Below are 11913 nucleotides of genomic sequence, written 5' to 3' on the forward strand. Positions count from 1 at the left end.
ATTTCACATCTAGATATGAAATAGTTATCTCACATGTAAGTTATAAACCGTAGGATACATTGTTCAAGATTCGTGTTTTTGTAACGTGCGCTCGCGCAGCGGCGCGGTTGACATGAGATTCGTATCGGACAATGAGCGTTTCCTGCAGCCATGTGCCTGGGCCATTTTGTCGTTTTCACCTTTTGTCTGTTAGTTTGACTAGTATTGTTCGCTGCAGCAGCTGCACTTGTGAGTGCCTTTGCCTTTTACTTTTTTTTCTCCGCATCTCTATCTTTGTGTATAGATACATTGTGTATACATTTCCTATGTTTTATTTTTTCACGGCCCTTGACCCCTCAGGCGTGGGCTGCAGTCACAATTGTTTTTATTTTCTTTTTTGCTTCTTTTTTTCATTTATTTGTTTCAAATTTGTAAACTTTTAAAATTCATGTTTTTATTTTCTCTTTTTTATTTTTTATTTTTTGAAATTCAAGATTTTTTTCCATTGTTGTTTGTTGAGTGTCCACCACCCAATAGAGGGGGTTGCTTTTTTCTTTATTCGAGTTGCAAGTCTATATTTAACATGCAACTAGGGTCCGACCTTCTTTTGTCACAGTTGTGATCCTACACTTGACTTGCGACTGAGCTTCGACATTTTTTTTGTATAGTTGCAAGTTCATCATCGACTCGCAACTACGGCCCAAATTTTTTTTTTGTGTTAGTTGCAAGTTCACCGTCGACTCGCAACTTAGCCTCAATTTTTTTTGTACTAGTTGCAAGTCCACCCATTGACTCGCAACTGGGGCCTGAACTTTTTTTTCTCGGTTGCAAGTTCACCCGCGACTCCCAACTGAGCCCAACATTTTTTTATCCTAATTGCAAGTCCACCCTCCACTCGCAACTGGGGCGCGATATTTTTTGTCTCACTTGCAAGTCCACCCTTGACTCACAGCTGGGCTCCGCCCTTTTATTTTGTCCCAGTTGCAAGCCCATCATCGACTCGCAACTGAGGCTAACATTTTGTGTCCTAGTTGCATGTCCACCCTTGACTCACAACTGAGCCCAACATGTTTTTTCTTAGTTGCAAGTTCACCCTCGACTTACAACTGGGGCGCGATCTTTTTTTGTCCCAGTCGCAAGTCCACCCTTTACTCGCAGCTTGGCCCCGCCCTTTTTTTGTCCCAGTTGCAAGTCCACCCTCAACTCGCAACTGGGCCCAACTGTTTGTCCTAGTTGCAATTCCACCCTTGACTTGCAACTGAGGCGCGATCTTTTTTTGCTCCAGTTGCAAGTCCATCCTTGACTCGCAGCTGGGTCTCGACCTCTTTTTGTCCCAGTTGCATGTCCATTATCGACTCGCAACTGGGGCCCAATTTTCTTTTTTCAGTTGCAAGTCCACACTCGACTCGCAACTGCGACCTTTTTTTGTCCCAGATTGCAATCCCTGACGCGCACAGCCCACAACCTCCGACCTTGTTTTTGTCTCAATGTGCAGATCCACTTACAGCCCACTAAACTGAACAAAGACCAGAGATTCCGTTGGGCCCAAGTTGTGGTTCTCTGAGTGTACTCGCAAGTGGGCAGATCACTCATGACAATGGCGACAAAAAAGGGCGGCGCGCTACAACCTTCCGTCGATTATACTCGTTTTGCTTCAATTGGGTAAGAATCCTTAGCGACTGGCGAACGAAAAAATAGTAGTCTGCGACCATAGTTTGGGAGCCGCGACTCTGTCAAGTTGATCTGAGGGTGAGCTGAGAGATAGACGCTAGCACTAATTAATCATGGTGTGTACAGCAGAACATAACAACAGATAATTTGTCTGAAGTCTTGATTACGGTGGAATACCAATGAATGCTTATCAATTTTCAAAAAGTACGCAAATAAAAAGTTGTTATTCACAATGAAGAATATCACATTTGTAGATTCACAGAGTTTGATTTAAAAATATTGGTGCAGATTATGTCTCATATAGGTTGCAAAGATATGTTTCGTAAATAATCAGAAGTCTTTAATCTCGCTATGTATGGGAGCCTGATCTGAGATCTTCCGTTCCGTATCAAAGGCAGGACTTATCATAAGAGGATATGATAAGTATAAATAGAGCCGTGTCCTACACTACTTTTTTGTGAGGCAACGTCACGAGGCTTATAATTTTGCAAATATTACGGACGAAGCAATTTTTCCGCCGCCTTTGCGAGTGGAGGTGGACATGTGGACTTTCACGATCTACGGGGAATATGAGATGCTTGGGTGTGAGACTACATTTGCCTTCCTGCCCCGTACTGGCGCTCTGCGTTCCTTCTGACGAGTTAGAGTCTGCAGTCGTACTTCGGATATAGGTGGGTCAGGGCGGGGAGTGGGAGGTGCCTAGGGTTCCTGTAGAGGCACGGTTTCATTGTTGATCGGGTTAGGGTTCGAGAAGTAATGGCGTCAGACTGAGCATCGGGGTCGCGGTTCAGGACCTACGGATCCGGATGATGTGACGGCACTGATGAAGGAACTAGGTCTTCGGAGGAGGATCTAGATGACGTGGTGTTTGATGAAAAAGAGGCCCCGGTAGAGGCAGCGCGGTGGATTTGCTCTCGCTAGGGTTCACTCACCAAAGACCTATAGCCAATATTGGTTTTTCAAAAACATGAGGGCCGCTTGGGATCTTGCTCAGGAGGTGCAGTTCAAGCCTTTGGAAGATAATCTATACACGGTGCAGTTCTCTTGCTTGGATGATTGGGAGAGAGTAACACGTGATGGTCCATGGCACTTTCGAGGGGATGCTGTTATTATCAAACCGTATGATGGATTGGCTAAACCATCAACGGTTTTGTTGGATACAATTGAGATTTGGTCAGACCATGATGTCCATGCTCCAGTGGCTGTTCCCTTATTACAGAAGCACTTAGTCTCGGGTTTGGGTTCAACCTTGGGTTTCTTCACTAGAGCAGCAGCTGAATTGCCGTTTCATGAAGTATCCCTTTGTTCCCTTGCCCTTCTTGAAACTAGTGGTTTCACCAACCATCAACAATTGATGCTCCTTCTTGATTTCTACTTTCGCGGTGTCAAACATCGCGAATATCTCAAGGATCATCATATATGTCCCTGATATATCATAGTTCATCACGAAGCTCTAGCAGCTTGGTGGTAATGACTTCGGAGAAACATCACTATTTCATCTGGAAGATCAACTCCCACTCGATTCAAGATTGTTGTACTCAGACAATCTGAGCACAAGTTCAACAATTGAGCTTTTCTCCCTTAGTTTGCAGGCTAAGAAAATCGTCGGAGGTCTTATACCTCTTGACGTGGGCACGAGCCTGAAATCCCAATTTCAGCCCTGAAACATCTCATATGTTTCGCGACGTTTCAAAACGTCTTTGGTGCCTCAACTCTAAACCGTTTAACTGAACTATACGTAGTTATCAAATTGTATGTCAGATGTTCGCAACATCCACAACGACGTTCGAGGTTCAGCACACTGAGCGGTGCATTAAGGACATAAGCCTTCTATGAAGCAATGAGGACAATCCTCAGTTTACGGACCTAGTCCGCATAATTGCTACTATCAACTTTCAACTAAATTTTCTCTAGGAACATATCTAAAACAGTAGAACTAAAGCAGAGCTACGACATAATTTGCAAAGACCTTTTGACTATGTTCATGATAATTAAGTTCATCTTATGAACTCCCACTCAGATAGACATCCCTCTAGTCATCTAAGTGATACATGATCCGAGTCAACTAGGCCGTGTCCGATCATCACGTGAGACGGACTAGTCAACATCGGTGAACATCTTCATGTTGATCGTATCTACCATACGACTCATGCTCGACCTTTCGGTCTTCTGTGTTCCGAGGCCATGTCTGTACACATGCTAGGCTCGTCAAGTCAACCTAAGTGTTTCGCGTGTGTAAATCTGTCTTACACCCGTTGTATGTGAACGTTAGAATCTATCACACCCGATCATCACGTGGTGCTTCGAAACAACGAACTGTCGCAACGGTGCACAGTTAGGGGGAACACTTTCTTGAAATTTTAGATGAGGGATCATCTTATTTACTACCGTCGTTCTAAGCAAATAAGATGTATAAAAACATGATAAACATCACATGCAATCAAAATAGTGACATGATATGGCCAATATCATTCTCTTTGATCTCCATCTTCGGGGCGCCATGATCATCATTCACCGGCATGACACCATGATCTCCATCATCGTGTCTTCATGAAGTTGTCTCGTCATCTATTACTTCTACTACTATGGCTAACGGTTAGCAATAAAGTAAAGTAATTACATGACGTTTATGTTGACACGCAGGTCATAAATAAATTAAGACAACTCCTATGGCTCCTGCCGGTTGTCATACTCCATCGACATGCAAGTCGTGATTCCTATTACAAGAACATGATCAATCTCATACATCACATATATCATTCATCACATCCTTTTGGCCATATCACATCACATAGCATACCCTGCAAAAACAAGTTAGACGTCCTCTAATTATTGTTTGCATGTTTTACGTGGCTGCTATGGGTTTCTAGCAAGAACGTTTCTTACCTACGCAAAAACCACAACGTGATATGCCAATTGCTATTTACCCTTCATAAGGACCCTTTTCATCGAATCCGATCCGACTAAAGTGGGAGAGACAGACACCCGCCAGCCACCTAATGCAACTAGTGCATGTCAGTCGGTGGAACCGGCCTCACGTAAGCGTACGTGTAAGGTTGGTCCGGGCCGCTTCATCCCACGATGCCGCCGAATCAAGATAAGACTAGTAACGGCAAGCATATTGAACAAAATCAACGCCCACAACTACTTTGTGTTCTACTCGTGCATAGAAACTACGCATAAACTTCTCGCTACTTTGAAACCCCCTCACCATCTATTTAGGCGTGGAATTGTTGCCCACCAAATCAAACCCCGTCGTTGTTCTTCCATCCCTCTCGATGTGTTTTGTGTCTCAACTTGAGATGTTTCAACATCTCATTCCGCGAGTTAATATTGTTTAGCTTGATCTTCGAGAAGATCAATCCTAGTTGAGTTTCTTTCCGTCGTCATCGCGTGGATGAAGATCTCAAAAGCGAGGATGTCAAGATCGACATGATACAATGAATCAACATCTTCGAGAAGGGCAATCGGATCGTGAAGATTCTATATTGGTGTTCCCTCTGTCTTCTTACCTCACGCCTTGAATCTCGGGACGAGATTCTTGTTTAGTGGGGGTGAGTTGTCACAGCCCTAGAATTTGCTTGTAGATATTTACCTGAGTGAGCATCATGCATCATGTCTAAATTCTGAAAGTTGAATTGAGGTTAGTTGAAACCCTCATAAATCACTTCAAAAATAATCAACATTAAAATCTTTTCAAAGAAGTCCAAGAAAATGTTCCTCTTAGTCTCTGAAAATATTGGCAAGAGGTAAAACTTAAAACAATATTTTTGGAATCTCAGAGATATTTATTTTGGGCCTTTGAATTAAATCAATAACTATTTGCATTGGATATATATTTATTAATTAATTAATATATGTCCAATAATTCTGATCTTTGGTGAAGGACTTTGGAATAATCCAACTAGTCCCTACAAGAATTATCAGAAGCAACAAAAATGATTTAGTGTCTAAAACTAAATCAAAACAAATTACAGAAAATGCCAAACAGAAAGAATTAGAAAAGAGAGAGAGAGAAGAGCTCACCCGGCGCTCACCTGACACGGCCCAGCACGGCCCAGCCCACGAGAGCCAGGCGCCAGTCATCTCCTTCCTGTGCCAGGAGGACGACGGCGTGGCGCATGCACAGGACGCGAAGCCACCTCCTGCTTCCTTCCCACTCCGATCTGACGCGCTTGGAAACACCCGAGCCCCCTGGTCCTTCCCCTCTCACGCAGCTCACTCTCCCCTCCTCTCCCTTGCTCTCTCCCGCGACGGCCGACGCGGCCATGGAAGCGCCGCCGTGAACCACCGCGCTCCCTGACCCCCTCTCGCCTTCCCGTGTTGCATGGAAGCTCTGCCACTGCCGCCTACGCCTTCTGCAGCGAGCCAAGTGAGCCGAGAAGCCCTGCTTCGTCCTCGGCATCGTCTTCTTCAACCTCGGCCACCGGAGATCGCCACCGTCATTCGCCGCCGTCCGCGCTTCCCCAAGGTCGCCGACCAGCTCTCTGGATCCGCCGTGAGCTCCTCTACCTAGCCCTCTACTTCCCGTGCTCGATTACGCCGCGTAGCCACCGCCCCCTTCGAGCCCGAGCGCTCTGCGCCGTCGGCCATGTCGCCGTCATGGCTACGGCCGTGCAAGCACGCGTTCGAGCGCACCACCACACTCAGTGCGTCCTCAGGAGCCTAACGCACGCACTCCCTCACCCTGCCATGAACCGTAGCCCTCTTTCCCTCCCCGCCCGAACTCCGGCGCCGCCGCGAGCTCTACTCCGGCGAGCTTCGGCCACCCTGCGCCCTGCTGCTGCCTCTGCTCGATGCGGCTGAGCGAGGGCTTCCTCCTAGTGTCCCCAGTGCGCCAAACGGTGACCCGCACGAGAAACCCGAGCAACTTCGGCGAAATCCCACCGCGTATTTAGTCGCCGTCGGCCAAGCTCCGGCGAGCTGACGTGGCGCTGGCTTAATTAGTGCTAATGACCCTGCTAAAACTCCCAAGAGCCACTGCCATGTGGGCCCTGTGCCTGTTTAGTATAATTTAATGTTCTGTTTAGATTAGTTATTAACCCAGCTGGTCCCACACGTCAGTTTGACTGTGCTGACGTGGGCGTTGACCTGGCCCACATGTCCGTGACACTAATGGCACTGGGCCACTGACCGGTGGGTCCCATATGTCAGGTTTAACCGGGACCGGGTCAGTTGACCTGCTGACGTCATGGTGACGTAGTGCTGACGCCATAAGTCATTTCTAGATTAAAAATAATTCAGAAAATTCCAGAAAATGCCCAAAACTTCTAAAAATCATAGAAATTCAACCGTAACTCCAAATGAAATAATATATAAAAAATTATCAGAAAAATTCAAGGAATCCATCTGTACCATTTTCATGCATGTTAGAACAACTTAAGGCCACTATTTAGGACAAATCAAATGAATGGTATTTAAATAACCACATGTGGAGTTTGAATTTGAACTTTGGGTTCAAACCAACTTCATTTAATTGTGTTGCTAGTTGCATTAGCTCAATCAACAACATATTGCCATGTCGTTGTCATGCATCATGTTGTGCATTGCATTGATTGTGTTCCTTCTCTATTGCCGGTGGTTGTCCCCTCTCGATAGACATTGTACCGACGCTGTGATCGTTGACACTGATGAAGACCCAATGATATCTTCAGAAGTGCCAGGCAAGCAAAACCCCCTTGTTCATTCCGATACAACCCCACTCTCTCGCTCTTGCTCTCTTTTACTGCATTAGGACAACAACGATTCATCTGTTACTTGTTGCGGTAGTTGAACCCCTTATCCTCTGCATGACCTGTCATTGCCACAGTAAATAGATGAAACCCACTAGCATGAGTAGGAGTTGTTTGAGCCCTGATGTGCCTACTCATTCATGCTTGTTTGTCATGCCTGCTATTGCATAGAGTTGCGTCAGGTCTGATTCATCGGGAATGAATCGGAGGTGTGTGAACATGTCCTACCGTGTGTGAGCTAAGTGTGTGAATACGTTTTTGGTAAAGGAAGTGGTGAGAGGCCATGTAGGAGTACATGGTGGGTTGACTCATTGCAGCCATCCTCAGGAACTGAGTTCTGTGTCTGTGATCCATGAACAGCTGCAACCACTCATTGGGATCCTTAATTGACCCTCTCGGCTTCTTAAACACCCTAGTACTCTGTCCAGGAATTGCAACTAGTTTCTGGTGTTTGTAGGTTATGTGTTAGCGGCCGTGCGTGGCGCTGACCCTAGGGGTGGGCTATGTTGCGGTAGATACACTGTGGCACGGTGTACCGGGCGCCCATTTGGTGTCTCGGGAACCCTGTTCACATCGTTCGGGGCCGTATGTGGAAACCTCGGCCGGACTCCCTGCGGATGGAACCTGGATAGGCGATAAACCTGGACTAGAGACTTAAGTGTTTAGGTAGGCCGTGGCCGACACCCTCGCCAGGCTTCCGCTTGAAGGTCGCCGAGATACATGACGTGTATATGGTGGTAAGTGATGGGAGCGTGTGTGAAGAAGTACACCCCTGCAGGGTTATCATTATCTATTCGAATAGCCGGATTCCTCGGATATGGAAACTTGGACCCCTTGCATAGTTCATAGACAAGTGAAAGTGGATACTCTAAAACTCGCAAGATAAGTGTGAGTGCTATGGATGGCCTTCTCGTAGGGAGACGGGACCGGTTCCATAGTGGTGTATTGAATGGTGAATATGTGGACTCGTGTGCGCCACCTCAAAAGAGTTGCTTGCAGTCGTAGTTCAGGTTAGCCACTGAGTCAAAGCTGGCTTGCTGCAGTTAAACTCCACCCCCTTGTTGATACCGATGCATATGTAGCTAGTTCTGATGTAAGTCTTGCTGAGTACCTTTATACTCACGTTTGCTTAATTTATGTTTTGCAGAGAGAGACTTCAGTCTCTCTAGTAGTTCCGCGTGGACTTCGACGTTAGCTTGATACCTCAGCTACGATCTTGTGCCCTCGGCAGGATCTGGTAGATTGTCAGGCTTCTTAGCCTTTTCCATTTGTAGATGTCTGTACTCAGACATGTTAAGCTTCCGCATGTGCTTGATTTGTATGCTGTGATTGTTGGGTCATGAGACCCATGTTTGTAATATCTCGCTCCTCGGAGCCTAAGGAATAAATACTTGAGTTGTAGAGTTATGTTGTGATGCCATGTTGTATTTACACATATCGAGCATATTGTGTGTATGATTAAAATGCTTGGTATGTGTGGGATCCGACAACCTAGTTGTTTATCCTTGGCAGCCTCTCTTATGGGGAAATGTAGTCTAGTGCTTCCATGAGCCATAGTAGTCCGCTACAGCCCGGTTCACCGGAGTCCTGCTAGCCCAGCACTACTGCTCAAGACACTTGTCTACTCGGCATGTGTTTCACTTTGTTCCTGTGTCTGTCCTTTCGGGGAAATGTCATGCGGTGACATCCGGAGTCCTGCCTAGCCTGCTACAGCCCGGGTTCCCGGAGTCCTGTTAGCCCAGTGCTACAGCCCGGATTCACACGCTGCTGACCGACATGCTCGATGTGATTCATGTATGCCTGTCCCCATAGGTTAGTTCCGCTTTGGGTTCACGACTAGCCATGTCGGCCCGGGTTCTCTGTCATATGGATGCTAGCGACACTATCATATACGTGAGCCAAAAGGCGCAAACGGTCCCGGGCCATGGTAAGGCGACACCCGTGGGAATACCGTGCGTGAGGCCGCAAAGTGCTATGAGGTGTTACCGGCTAGATCGATGTGACTTGGAATCGGGGTCCTGACAAAGAATGCCCAACCCAGCCTAACACATTGGGCGACACAACTTTATCCCAGGGCTTCGGAATGTGCTTGGCTTTAGACCTCAAGAAGAAAAAGGTGCTCCGCTTCATTTTACAATAAGTTGTAGCCATATAAAGTTAATTCTTATAATCCAGCATAATGATTTTTTGCGTCTGACCGATCCAGTCGTCAAACCAAACGTACGCTGGTGGGAGCGCCTGTTCCCGCCTTCCACGGCTGGTTGCGGTGTCATGCACGCATCCCCGCCTTGTCGTACCCTGAAATGCCGGCCAGGCCACCCCCTACTACCCCCATATCCTATTCCTCTCCGGCGACGGCAGCCCACCCCGCACCAGAACCGGTGAACCCTTGTACTCCCCTTCGCCTCTGGCCACACTACCGCATCTTCCTCGGCTCCTGTTCATTCCCGTCTGAGGCCTCGCCGTCGTCCTCCGCCTTGGTGTGCTCGCAACGGCGCCGCCATCCGGCCTTGTCAACACGTTGAATCGAGATAGGACTGTAGTTGTGAGTATGATAGTAGGAACCCACCAGGTCCACTCCAGAACACAAGCAAGTGCCTCTTTACTACTCAGATGCACCCCTCGATTTTTTTACTCTGATCCACCCTGGTGATATCTAGGACCCACATCATTGTCAACGTATAGTCAATTAATGACATAATTGCACAAGGAGGGGCTGATACCTGGGATCTAGCAACTCCAGTAGTTTTTTGGTGTTGTTCAGACAGAGCATTTTTTTGAGGATTTTTTTAGACGAAACCGGGTATAAACTGGGTTGTGCGGTGTCTGTGTCCCTTCTAATAACATGATCAGCCCAGTAGTTTTTTCTTTGGGAAAATAGGAAGCCCACCATTTCTTTTAGAAGAATACCCAACCTGGGCCTTTGTTTTCTCCGACTTACACTAGTAGAAAACAGGGCTTTGGTCACGGGGCAGTTTTCACATTAGTCCCGGTTCAGTCAAGAACCGGGACTAACATGAGCATTTATCCCGGTTCGTGCGGCTAAGGCATTAGTCCCGGTTCACCTTGGCCCTTTAGTCCTGGTTCATGCCACGAACCGGGACTAAAGGGTGCGATGCCCATTAGTCCCGGTTGGTGGCACCAACCGGGACTAAAGGTTAGACCTTTAGTACCGGTTGGTGCCACCAACCGGTACTAATGGGTTTTGAGGCATTAGTACCGGTTCATGGCATGAACCGGTACTAAAGGTCCCGTTTTCAAACTCTCCCCCCCCCCGTGGACCGCCTTTTCAGTTTTAGAAAAAACAAAAGAAAATGATGGAAATGTCAAATAAAATAAAATAAAATAAGTTTCCCATGTGATATGTGGTCTACTTGTTGGGAAAATTTACAAATATGAATTTTGACTTTATTTGCAAAATCTCTCTGGAATTTGTAAAATGGGCATAACTTTTGCATACGAACTCGGATTAAAAAAAATTTATATGAAAAATCATCTACTCGAAAAGTTACATCCGAATTTAACGGGGGGAACCCCGTTAAACATTTTCAAAATCCTCAAAAACCTAACAGAAAAAAGTTACGGGGCTTTTAAGATCTAGAGTGGAAAAAATCAAAAAAATTACTAGTCAAATCTGGTCAAACAGTGGTCAAACTGTCGTCAAACAATGGTCAAACTAATTATTCTAGAATATTAGTGTTACTAAATAATTATTTCAGTTATTTTGAATTTTGGTCAAATCTGGTCAAACTATGGTCAAACTAATTATTCAAGAAATATTAGTGTTACTAAATAATTATTGTTTTTGAAACAATAGTTTCAAACTCAAACAGTGAAATGTGTCACTTCATGCTCAAGCAAAATTCATGAAGGTTAATAGGATTGACATCTTACTATTGTCAGGAAAACAACAAGTGCAGACTTGGAAACGAGAGAGAATAGAACCCGGAAGTTAAGCGTGCTCAGGCTGGGGGAGTGGGAGGATGGGTGACCGTTCGGGAAGTTAGATGGTTTGGAATGATGAGGGGTGATTAGAGGATAAATTGAGCAGTGATGAGGGATGGTGATTATACACTAGAGGTTAAAATAATTCAGAAATTTGAAAATCAAAAAAAACTTAAAATTTTTTTCAAAAAAAAATTCATAAAATTTCCTTTAGTCCCAGTTGGTGTTACCAACCGATACTAAAGGCGGAGCTCCACGTGGCCGCACCCTTTAGTCCCGGTTCGTGTAAGAACCGGGACTAAAGGGGAGAGGCATTAGTACCGACCCTTTAGTCCCGGTTCGAAAACCGGGACTAAAGGGGCCTTACCAACCGGGACAAAAGCCCCTTTTTCTACTAGTGTTACTAGGCTGCAAATCTTTCAAAGCGAGGAGGGATGCATTTGGCCTGACCAGAATATGGGCAGTAAATATTAAAAGTAATATGAAATTGGGCTGCAAATTCCAACAAAAAATAGCAAATGGGCAATTAGTTTTTGTTAATGTTATTCACTGAGATTTTATATTTCATTGGATTTTAACATAATAT

The sequence above is a fragment of the Triticum urartu genome, chromosome 1 (assembly GCF_003073215.2).
Source record: "Triticum urartu cultivar G1812 chromosome 1, Tu2.1, whole genome shotgun sequence".
Lineage (NCBI taxonomy): Eukaryota > Viridiplantae > Streptophyta > Magnoliopsida > Poales > Poaceae > Triticum > Triticum urartu.